We start from the raw sequence: 11,587 nt of genomic DNA on the forward strand, positions 1-11,587 counted from the left end.
CATTCTCATCTGACCCTACTTCCCATGCCAACTCTCAAGACTCAGTCTCTTTGTCTGTGACTCATACTGGCTCTTTCAACATTTCATTTCCCGATTATCCCTGAACCCAGATTTCCCAGGACAGAAAGTACAAGGCTGTCCCAGAATTTCTTTTAACGAGAACCATTCCTTCCGCCCCCTAGCCAGTCCTGTTCACTAAGGGAACATTTTATAAACTCAAAAGCATTTTCTTTTGAATTGGACCAGGCTGGTTCTCTGAGGACCTAAGCAATGTAGAGAGAAAGATTCTCTAAAGATGAATAAGGTTATTTGGGAATAGCAGAGTTTTGCCAGGGAAGTGTGGATACTGTAGCAACTATTAGCATGATCATAGGTTGAATCAAGGGGGAGAGGATTACATAAGCTATTTGGAGTGATAGCATCTGATTATAGGGATCAATAACAAAGAAGGCATCCATCCCAGATCAAACAGACAGTTATTGGGGAGAAGTCCGCAGAAGTTGTTTCTATGTAGGATTGCAGGGGCCTTTGTGTAAGGTTGTGGTTCTGGCAGAGTCTTTTGTGAATAGTTAACTGTTATCAGTCAATCATGCATGAGATCCCCTTCTTTACAATTTCCCGGCTTTATTTACTTTTTAAAATTATATTTTGGCAAAAAGTAACCCCATTTTAATTCTGATAATATTCACAGATAACTATCCAAAGAATCTTCAGTATTTTGTTTCCCAGTCATCTTGGGCCAGGATAGATATCTTATGCTTCCCCCTGGCAAAGTTCAGTCTCTCTGGTTCTACACTGCCTCCAGAATTTTCTTCATACCTCCCGCCTTTGAAATGCAAAGCAGTTCAACTCATATCTCATTTGAGCAAGCAATTGGGGTGCCCCATGCCAAGTAACTATCAAAAATTTCATCTAAATAATGAGCATGCAATATTTTCAAAATATAATAAAACCATCGTCAACAGAACAACAATTTAAAATGTTTTTTAAAAGGGACAGGAATCATTTTCTTTTTCAGGAATGTAAGTAGATGTTAAGGAAATGAGGGGAGAGTGATGTCCTCTCCAACCATCCTCACAGAACCCCTGACTATAGTGACCATCAGAGCATATATGAATGGACAGATATCAGCATGTTTCCCTTTTATATCGATAGTTTTATTTCTAGACATGCTATGCCTTTTCTTCACCTGTCTCTTCCTTGTTTATGGACTAGCTTTTCAGTCTAGAAAGGCAGAAGAGCTAATTTAGGCTTTTCAGAATTTCTTCTTCCTGCCTTTGGGTGTTTGAGGACCTCAAATTTCTTTATCCTTTCCCTTGTCTCTTTGTTTTCGTTTCTCCTTTACCAGTTCTGAACCATCTGGAAATCTCTTCCCCATCCAGATCCTTACTGCCAGTCTCAGCAAGGATCTCAGCAAGGCCTCTAGCACTTACATACCCCACACCCTTGCAGCAAAGTCAAACATAATGTTTTAAGGATCTTCTGAAACTCACACAGATATTAGAGTTTATATTAGAATTCTACCCTCTACTTTTTTCTGCATCTCTGTATCTTTGAATCAATAATCAATTTTTTTTATATGTACGTGTATGTGCGCTGGGGATTGGATCCAGGGCTCAAGCACTCTACCACTGAGCCACATCCCCAACCTACCCTTTGACCCAGCTATCCCACTCCTCAGCTTATACCCCAAAGACTTAACATCAGCATACTACAAGGACATAGCCATATCAATGTTGATAGCAGCACAATTCACAATAGCTAAACCGTGAACCAACCCAGATGCCCCTCAGTAGATGAATGGATAGGGAAACTGTGGTACATATACACAATAGAACATTACTCAGCATTAAAAGAGAATAAAATCATGGCGTTTGCAGGTAAATGGATGGAGTTAGAGAATAAATATAATGCTAAGTGTATTACTCTAATCCCAAAAACCAAGGCTGAATGTTTTCTTTGATATGAGATGCTGACTCATAATGGTGATGGTGGGGAGCATGGGAGGAATGGAGGAACTTTAGATAGGGCAAAGGGGAGAGAGGGAAAAGAGGGGGCAAGGGGGTACGAATCATGGGAAGGAAAAGGAGGGGGAAAAGGGGAAGGAATGATGGTGGAATGAGTTAGACATCATTACCCTAAGAACATGTATGAAGACACAAATGGTGTGAAAATACTTTGTGTACAATCAGTGACTTGAAAAATGGTGCTCTATATGTATAATATGAAATGAATTGTATTCCGCCATCGTGTATAACAAAAATAATAAATAAATAATTTAATAAAAAAGTATGAAGAAAACATGTACTTACTTTGACTTTGATCAAGCATTTTCTCATTTGACCATTTAATAATCCAGTGAGCTGAATATTATCATCAATTTATTCATATACCCTGTAGCCTCCCTAACAACAGGCACCATGCGTGCCTGTCTGTTTAGAATTAGGGTTCATTTTAATGAGTCAAGTATCTCTTCACCAGAATACCACCTTCTGTAAGTAGAGCCTGCCTGTCGAGTTCAGTACTGTATTCTTACACAGGGAATTCACTGTATTTGGCACTTACATATGTATTGTGTACACAGATCAATCAATCAATACTAAATAAAATAAACAGACAAGTAAATGAACCATTCACTATTTATTAATCACTTATTACATGCCAGTTACTATTTATGCTTTTTTGGGAATTTTTTATATAAACTCACAACAACCCTGGTGTGCAGATAATTTTATAATCTCCATTTCAGTATGAAAAAGCAGGCACAGAAAGATTAATAACTTGCAGTTGTATAATCTCCATCTCTAATACCATGGCCAACTTGTTCATAAACCTATTGATCAAGGACTGGAATAACTGAGGAAAGAAGCTAATTATTAAGATCTTATTCTTTGGGTAGCATTCACATGTGACAAAAAAAAAATGTTGACATTTTATGCCCATTTGGAGAAATCTATCTACATACCCCTTCCCTAGTCCTCCTTGTCAACAGTTCTCCAATCATTTTTCTTCTATATACATGACCATACAACTTAACTGTTAACCATTACCCATCAATTCCTGTAGTTACATACATCTGGCCGTCGTTCTTTCCAGGCAGAGAAAATCATCGGGTACATTGTCTGAAGTTCTGTCTACTGGAAGGACTTCCCTTCACACCTATTCTTGAGGGTCACCTTGAATGCAGCTGTAGTACTGCCTCTCTCCCTTTTGTGTGGTACTGAACTGCCACACAGTATTCTCTATAAAGGAAGATGAATTGCTTTTTCTTTTTAAGTCAACAGATCAGAGGAAATAGTGATGATTCGAAAAAGAAAAGGTATTACAGCAGATGTGAACCTTGAGAGTTTGAGCTATTTGTTCATGAAAATTATTTAGATCTTTAAAAGCTTCCTTTTCCCCCATCTAGGCGCTCCAGCTCTTTTAGAAATTATCGAATCAATCTACAGTAATTTTACTTGTTGCCATTAAATTCTTCTGTGCCTGCAACCACTTAGACATGCAAGGTCTCTCTGGGTGGTGCTAGGTAATTTAAGTAGTGTTTTTCCACTGCACTTCATGGACTAACAGTGCCCCATTTGCCATTGGCAGCAGATTCATTAGTGTCTTTAAATCTCGTTAGGGAACTAATTCTAGAATCCTAGTACTAAGATCTTGTACTCTAGAATTACTTTTGGTAACAATAATTGTGTTAGGAAGCAGAGTCATGATTCATACTATGAAAATAAGAGATTTTTATAGGAATTAGACTTTACACATTGTGAGAAGAGCTAGGGAAGTGAAGGCGAAGAAAGGAAATTTGGAGAGTCAAATGCCTGAATCAGCATGTCAGGTGGACATGTTGGATTTTGCAGAGAACTCATGGAACAGAGAACATTTAATAGCCAACCTGGACTGTGGAGGGGGAGTTAGGGGAGAACACTAGGGAAGCCATGACTTTATGAGTTTTAGATTGCTGTGGTGACCTGGCTAACAGTTGGAAAGATGACCTGGGCAAGAAGTGGAACAGAGTAAAGGAAAACTGGGGAAACACTGGTATGGAAGGAAATTTAGATGATTAGAGTCAAGTAGACCCTTCCAGTTTCATCACTTACTAATGTGATCTTATAAAGACTCATTAATTTTTTGAAACTGCATTTCTCTAGCTTCAAATGTGGATAAAATTTCTATGTTTAGGGGCTGCTTTCATGTCTTTTAACATTTTTTGGTAACTCTATTTATTTTCCTGTCTGATTTTAGGATGATGATGAACTCTTTCCATCATAAATTAGAATTAGTTTCAAAACATGATCTCTGACATATTTTAACTATTTGATAGCAAAATTGTAATAATATTATTTTCAATGTCTCTCTCCAATCCAGGTGCTATAGCAACTTTTTTTGCCCATCACCATCAATTTAAAAAATACATGAATAAGCTCTTCTCTAACAGCCAGAAATTTTACATTGTTCCATTTTCTCCTTGAACTCATATTTCCATTCCATTTCTCCCACAAAATTTTATCCTAACATAATATATTTTTATGCTTGAAGGTCTTTTATTGATAACATTTTATATCTTTCTGTAATAAAAATAGGTATATAAATTGAAATTAATTTTTTATATTCTGTATGACCATGAGACCTGTTATCTTTTTTATCTGAACTAAGATATTATTACACAATTAATATTGGCACATTATTAAATAAAGAAACTTATACGTATTATAGAAATGGATAATTAAAACTAAAAAGTTAAGTTTAAATAGAAAAGCACATTTTGAAAATGTGTGTTATACATGTGTGTTTGTGTGTATGCATGTGCCTGTATGTGTGTGTGTCTTCCTCCCCTGACAGTGAGAAAGTTTGATTCCATCATCATCAATGTATTTATTTCTTTGATCAATCCTACCTATATGTAACCAACTTCCTATCTCTACCACTTCATGGCCCCATTCCCACAGCCTCCTCAGTCCTTTGAGGTTCTGACATTCTCCACAGGGCCAGTGTGTAAATGCCTTTACTCTGCTTTTCTATCTTCTGATTCTGAGATAGGTAGGTAGGTAGATAGATAGATAGACAGACAGACATACAAATAGCACATGGAGCTTGTCTTTGTCTTGTGTTGCTGTATAGAATGCCTGAGATTGGGTAATTTATAAAGGATAGAAATTTATTTCTTACAGTTCTGGAAGCAGGGAAGCCTAAGGTAGAGGGGCCCACATCTAGAGAGAGCCTTCTTGCTGCATCATCCCCTTGCACAAGATGAAGAACAAGAGAACACGGGTTGGGGAAAGAAGGGAAGTGAACTGATTCTTTTCTCAGGAACCCACTCCCATAATAATGGCATTAATCCATTCATAAAGCCAGAGCCCTCATGATCTAATTAAGTCTTAAAGATCTCACCTCTCAACACTGTCCCACTGGGGATTAAGTTTCCAACACACAAACTTTGGAGGATAAATTCAAACCATAGCAGAGCTTCCTACTGAGATTCTCATCTATTAAAATTACCTAGGAACCCTTCAGTATTTCCTAGTAACACACTTTTGTTGCTTTTTTCTCAGTATCTTCCTTAGCATAGATGATTTCTTTGATAAGAGTTGGCAGGATGATGAAGAAGTTATATGTCTTTAAAAGAAAATTGTTACCACTGCTCACCTGACTGCACAAACATATCTCATTTTAAAATATCTCAACACAAGGAAAATGCACCATTTCTTTTCTCCTACCTTGTTCAGAACAGGATAGCATACACATGACTCTTATCTTTTGTTATAAGTTTGGTTGTGGCATGGAAAAACTGGAAAATAAAATCAATTGACCTTGACCCCAGACCTATTCTCAGGCAAACTGATTTTAGGAAAAGGTAACAGTTGAAAATGTAAAAACAGATTTTCTTAAATCTTTCAATGCTTACTAAGTTCTTGGAAAAATCTTCATGGCACACATACCTAGTTTAGAAATTATTGGTGTAGGTGCTTGAAAAATTAAGTAGCAATAAATTTTAGTGAATTGATGACTGTGAAAAAATAAAATAATTCATGCAGATAATCCAATAATGTCTACAGGTTACAGTGAGATGAAATATGTTTAAGTGTCATTCATTAATGAGAATGAGTAAGAATTGAGTGTGAATTACACTTCTGTAATAACAACCTGTAATAGAAACTACAAAAGCCACTTGAAAATTATCTTAAATTTTGGCTTGTGTAAATCCAACTTTTCATATTTATACGCTCATCTCTGTCATGTTGTTTTTGATGTTCAATATAAAGTAACCCAACTATTTCAATTTAATGTGTAAATTGCTCTCAATCTAAAAGGCAAACAGTATTTCAGGAATTAGGGTGGGTGTACGTATTCACCCACACAGTTTCATCATTCAGCAAATAGTTGAATACCTACAAGAGCTAAGTACAGAGCCAGGCACAGGCTCAGGGAGTGTCGTAATGGGCAAAATTTATACAGAGTCCCTGCACCCATGGAGATGCAGTCTAGAATCTGATAGGAAACAACAACAACAACAAAAAAAACTATGATTTAAACAAGAATATGAGGTCCACATTCAGAATACAGATTAATTTGCCAAAATGAGAGGCTGTATCCAGAGTGTCAGTGTGGCTGTCAGCTACAGAAATTTGAGGACCCGTTTTTTGAGGTGACATCATTGGATCATCCAATCACAAACAGTTTCTGCATCGGTTGGTCTTTTCCCTGATTGAAATCCCTGTGAAGGTGGTTATGATGATGAAGAAGCTTGGATCATGGCTCCAACTCTGGGAATAAATATCTCCCCAATAAACATAAGGAATGAAGTTCCTTGATGGGAGAAAAAGTGTTCTTTAGTGGAAGAAAAAAGAAAGATAAACTGAGGGTAGGTATGTCTGCTACAGTTTTCATCCATGAACCAAAATCTATCTGGTTCATCTTGTTATGAAAATGTCAACTCATTTTTTATTAGTTTTGTGATTATAGTCCTTGGGCAAAACCCACAGCTCCAGTGACCCCAACAGATTAGCCTCAGACATTCATCACCATATGCCAATGTAGTACCAAAGAGGTGAGCCGTGGTGAAGGGCAGAAAAGGAACTCTTCATCAGTATGGCCATGCTGGTAAGAACAGGCATAGGGGTACAGTGGCCAACGACCTGTGTTCAGGTGGCTGACAGAACTTGGAGGTTTTATAGGAAAAAGGAACAAAGCCAAGGTTTGGAGACTTATATGACTTGGGAATTTGCATAGCTGGCAGTGTACATCATTTTGGTTTTGCCGTGGTCTGCTTGATCATTATGTCAGGACTGATTCTGTGAAGTTCTGGAAAGGTTCAGAGGGCAATTTAAATCTCATAAGATTTGGTCATGTTTAGGGAGGCAGCCTGGGTTCCATCATGGGGTGATTGCTCCCATTTAGGAGGGCAGCCCCATCATGGGGTGGTCTGGTACTTGGGAGTTGTTTTGGTCCCTTGTCATAAAGAGACTTTACCAACCAGGTCTGTCGTTCTTGAAAAACAAGGTAACTGCAGAAGAAAATGACTCAGTGAAAAGAAAAGAAAAAAAAATGTTACAAAAGCAGAGAAGAAATGGAGTCAGAGAGGAATAAATTGGAGTTGGTTAAGGCCAGTGACTGGGCCTTCCTTCAGTTTCAAATTTTAAACTCTGATTTAACCCTTACAATGTTTCTCTTCCCTTCTGTCTCCCCTCCCCCACTCCTCTTCTTTTCTCCCTTTTTTCTGTCCCTCACAAAAGAGCTAGCCATTGCCCAGCTTTTCTTGAGAAAAACCACAACCCATAATCATATTTACATAAGATTTATTTAAAAGCCAGAGATGTAGTATTTTTTATGATTAAAATGTTTTTCATATGTATAAGTACATTGCTATGTGATGCACACATAAACACTATTCACATTGTGCAGCACATAACTTAGAGAAGCTGCTCAATCACAATAGCCACCTGCAATTTGTAGCCTCTACTCTCCTAGCTTAAAAATATTTAGGGTGAAGGAAATGTTTCATAGTAAGTGTAGATGTTTAAAAGGGAAAGGTAACCCAAAGGAATCAGTGGGACCCACCATATAAAATACTGGTTTCCTTTTACTGCACACTCTAGATATGCACTGTTTTATAATCTTTTTTAATGCTCAGAGTGAATAAGTTTTAAAATAATATTAAATAATATTAAAAGCTAAAAACTTTTAAAATATTAAAAGTTTTTAGCTTTTAATTTTTTTTTCTGTTAATAACCATTTCAGTCATTCTGGAGCCTCAGTTTTTGACCTCAATATGGAATCTGTGTACTCATATTGTACTTTCAATATTTATCAATAATTACAAATTTTCTGTGTACTCATATTGTACTTTCAATATTTATCAATAATTACAAATTTTCTGTGTACTCATATTGTACTTCCAATATTTATCAATAATTACAAATTTTCTGTGTACTCATATTGTACTTTCAATATTTATCAATAATTACAAATTTCAGATATTGAACTGCTATGACATTCCTTGGTTTGAGGCTCACATTTGAAACCCTGGTTTGTTCTCTCTGTCCATGGCATCTTAATATGCGTGGTGTGTCTCTCCTGGTTGGTGGCCAAATTTCCCTCAGGCTTGACTTTTATCTTCCCATGGCAAGTCTGCCCTTATTTGCAGTCACATGGGCATATGGTCAGGCCTCAGTCCAGCTGCTCTAGAACATGCCTGTCCCTTGGGGCCACCAACTCCTCACAGTGTGCATCAGTCTCAGTTGTCCTTGGTGGTACATGCCTCTCTGATTGTCATCCAGAGGTTCCTCTTTATAGAAGACCTTTGGACTCAGAAATCTCATTTTTATTTAATAGCTTTTTAATGATATGCTATTTAAAATTTGCCAGTGTTTTAGCTTGCCTTTTTTTTTCTAACATAATTTCTTGTGACTGTGATTGAAAGAATTTTGAAATCAACCATTTCAGAAAACTAATGAACATGGGGAACCCCTTTTCTATCAAAACATAAAATAATTTAAAATATGTATTATATTCTACATATACATGTACATGTGTTTAAGTATGAAATATAATTAATTCAAATCTTTGAAATTATGCTCCCTCAAACATGTAAGTTATGCAATTATTTATGTTACATAGTCTACATTTTAATTCAGACCATTCTGAACTCTCACAATTTGGTGAAAACCCCATCAAGTTGTTTTCATAAGATATGGTTTAAGACAATCAGACCAAAAGTTTATAGGAAATAACATTTCATGGTGACACATAAGGCTTTCAGGTTCTTAAACTCCATGAGTTCTTACCAGAACTAGGAGTGTATTGCTGGATATTTTCTTGGTGAACCCCCTCTCCTACTGTCTGTGTCAGTCTGTTTGGGGCTGCTGCAGAACACCAAAGATTGGATAATTTATAGAGAACCGAAATTTATTTCTTACAGTTAAGGAGGCTGAGAAGTCCCAGATCAAAGCACTGGCAGCTTTGGTATCTGGCGTGGGCCCTGTCTTCAATTTCCCAGATAATACATTGAATGCTGCATCCTCCAGAGTAGAGAAACTCTGTTCTTCACATAACAGAATAGCAAAAACAGAGAATCTGCTCCTGAAAGACCCCTTTAGGGCTGGGGATATAGCTCAGTGGTAGAGTGCTTGCCTGGCAGGCACAAAGCCCTGGGTTCAATCCCCAGTCCACCCAAAACAAAATAAAAACTGAAAGTCCCCTTTAAAGGGACTAAATTCAGCTGTGGGGGCAGAACTCTCCTGGGCTAATCACCCCTTAGACGTCCCACCTCTTAGTACCAGTTACACTGGCAATCGAATTTCAACATGATTTTTGGAGGAGACACACATTCAAACCTCAGTGCTCCCCGACTGCCTATTGCTCAGCATTCCCAGAGGATCCCAGGATAGAAGGGTCAAAGTTTAGAGCATGACTTTTAATATGATGTCAGTGACCAAAGAGGAAGTTATTCTTCTGTAACAGCAGAGCACAACCCAGAGAATGCTTGACTTCTGGGGGTAAATATGTAAAACTTGAGATATGCCAATGAAATTCATTGAGGGCTTTCTGATTGGAGGCAAACATTTTGGTTAATGCTTTGTAGAAAGAAATCATTCTCAAAGTATGTTTCACTTTTCCCCTTCATTTTTGTTGAATTCTGCATTTCTGTCAAAAATTAAAATTAAAAAAAATGAGCATGACATGTAACTTGTCTCCAGATCATTGGTTCTCACATTGCCATATTACTGTACAGTCATGCACCAAGTAATATTGTTTTGTTCAATGATGGGCCACATATATGACAGTGATCCTGCAACACTATCCTGGAGCTGAAAAATCCCTGTTGCCTAGTGACATCACAGCCATGGTAATAATATAGAACAAAGAAACCATCTAAGTTTGTGTCAGTACATGTCATGATGAACACACAATGAGGAACTCACCTAATGATGCATTTCTCAGAATGTGTCCCCATTATTAAGCAATGAATGATATATTCTAATGGACCTAAGAGTTGTTATTTTATATGTCCTGAATATTAATCCTCTGTTGGAAGAGTAGCTGGCAAAATTTTCTCTAGTTCTGTAGGATTTCTCTTCATGCTCTTATTTCCTTTGTTGTGCAGAAGGCTTTTTAATTTGATGCTATTCCATTTATTAATTCTTGGTTTTATTTCCTGAGCTTTATGGGTCTTATTGAGGAAGTCAAAACCTGCCTATGTGTTAGAGAGTTTTGAGCCTGTTTTCTTCTAGAATTTATAAAATTTCTGCTCTAGTTCCTAGGTCATTGAACCACTTTGCATTAACTTTTGTATAGATTAAGCATAGGGGTCTAATTTTATTTTATTTTTTTTTAATATGAGAAGCTAATATTCCCAGCAACATTTAATTAAAAGGGTATTTTTTCTCCATCATGTTTTTGGCACCTTAAAGACCAGATGACCATATCTGTTCTGTATGGGCATGTCCATATCTTCTGCTCTATTCTGTTGGCTGCATATCTATTCTTGTGACAGTACCATGCAGTATTTGTTACTATGGCTCTGTTGAATCCCACTATTATATATAATTACAATGTACCAACAAAATTATATTTTTTCATTTTTAACAGTTTTGTTGAGTTATTAATTGCACATACTAATGGGTTCAGTGTGATATTTTCATAATGCATATAATGTGCCCTGGTCAAATCCACCCACCCTTTTGTATTTCAAAAAATTAATTATACGATATTAGTGTCTACACTTCAATTTTTAAGATGCATTTACAACGTAAGTCATGATCAATGTCACTATGGCTTCTTGGTTGTTGAGAAAGCATTTATTTGCCCTCTGTATGTCTTTGTCTCCTCCCTTTACTCTTCAGTTTGAACCTTTAAGGAAATTTACCCAAATTTTGTTAAGAGTAATTGTCAGGAACTTACCAGTGCCTCAGGGTGCATGGAGTGACCCTTGTCACTTATGTCTCTGGGAGAGGCCAGCTTGGGGCCCAGGCCAGAACAATAGCCATAGTAACATTATTTTAAACAGCAGGGTGAGGGCCGACTATTGTTATTCAGAGTTTATTAAAATTATGATAAAAGTGGTTGTCACTTGATAGTGAAATTGTGATTTTTT

This window comes from Urocitellus parryii, chromosome 7 (genome assembly GCF_045843805.1).
Source record: "Urocitellus parryii isolate mUroPar1 chromosome 7, mUroPar1.hap1, whole genome shotgun sequence".
NCBI lineage: Eukaryota > Metazoa > Chordata > Mammalia > Rodentia > Sciuridae > Urocitellus > Urocitellus parryii.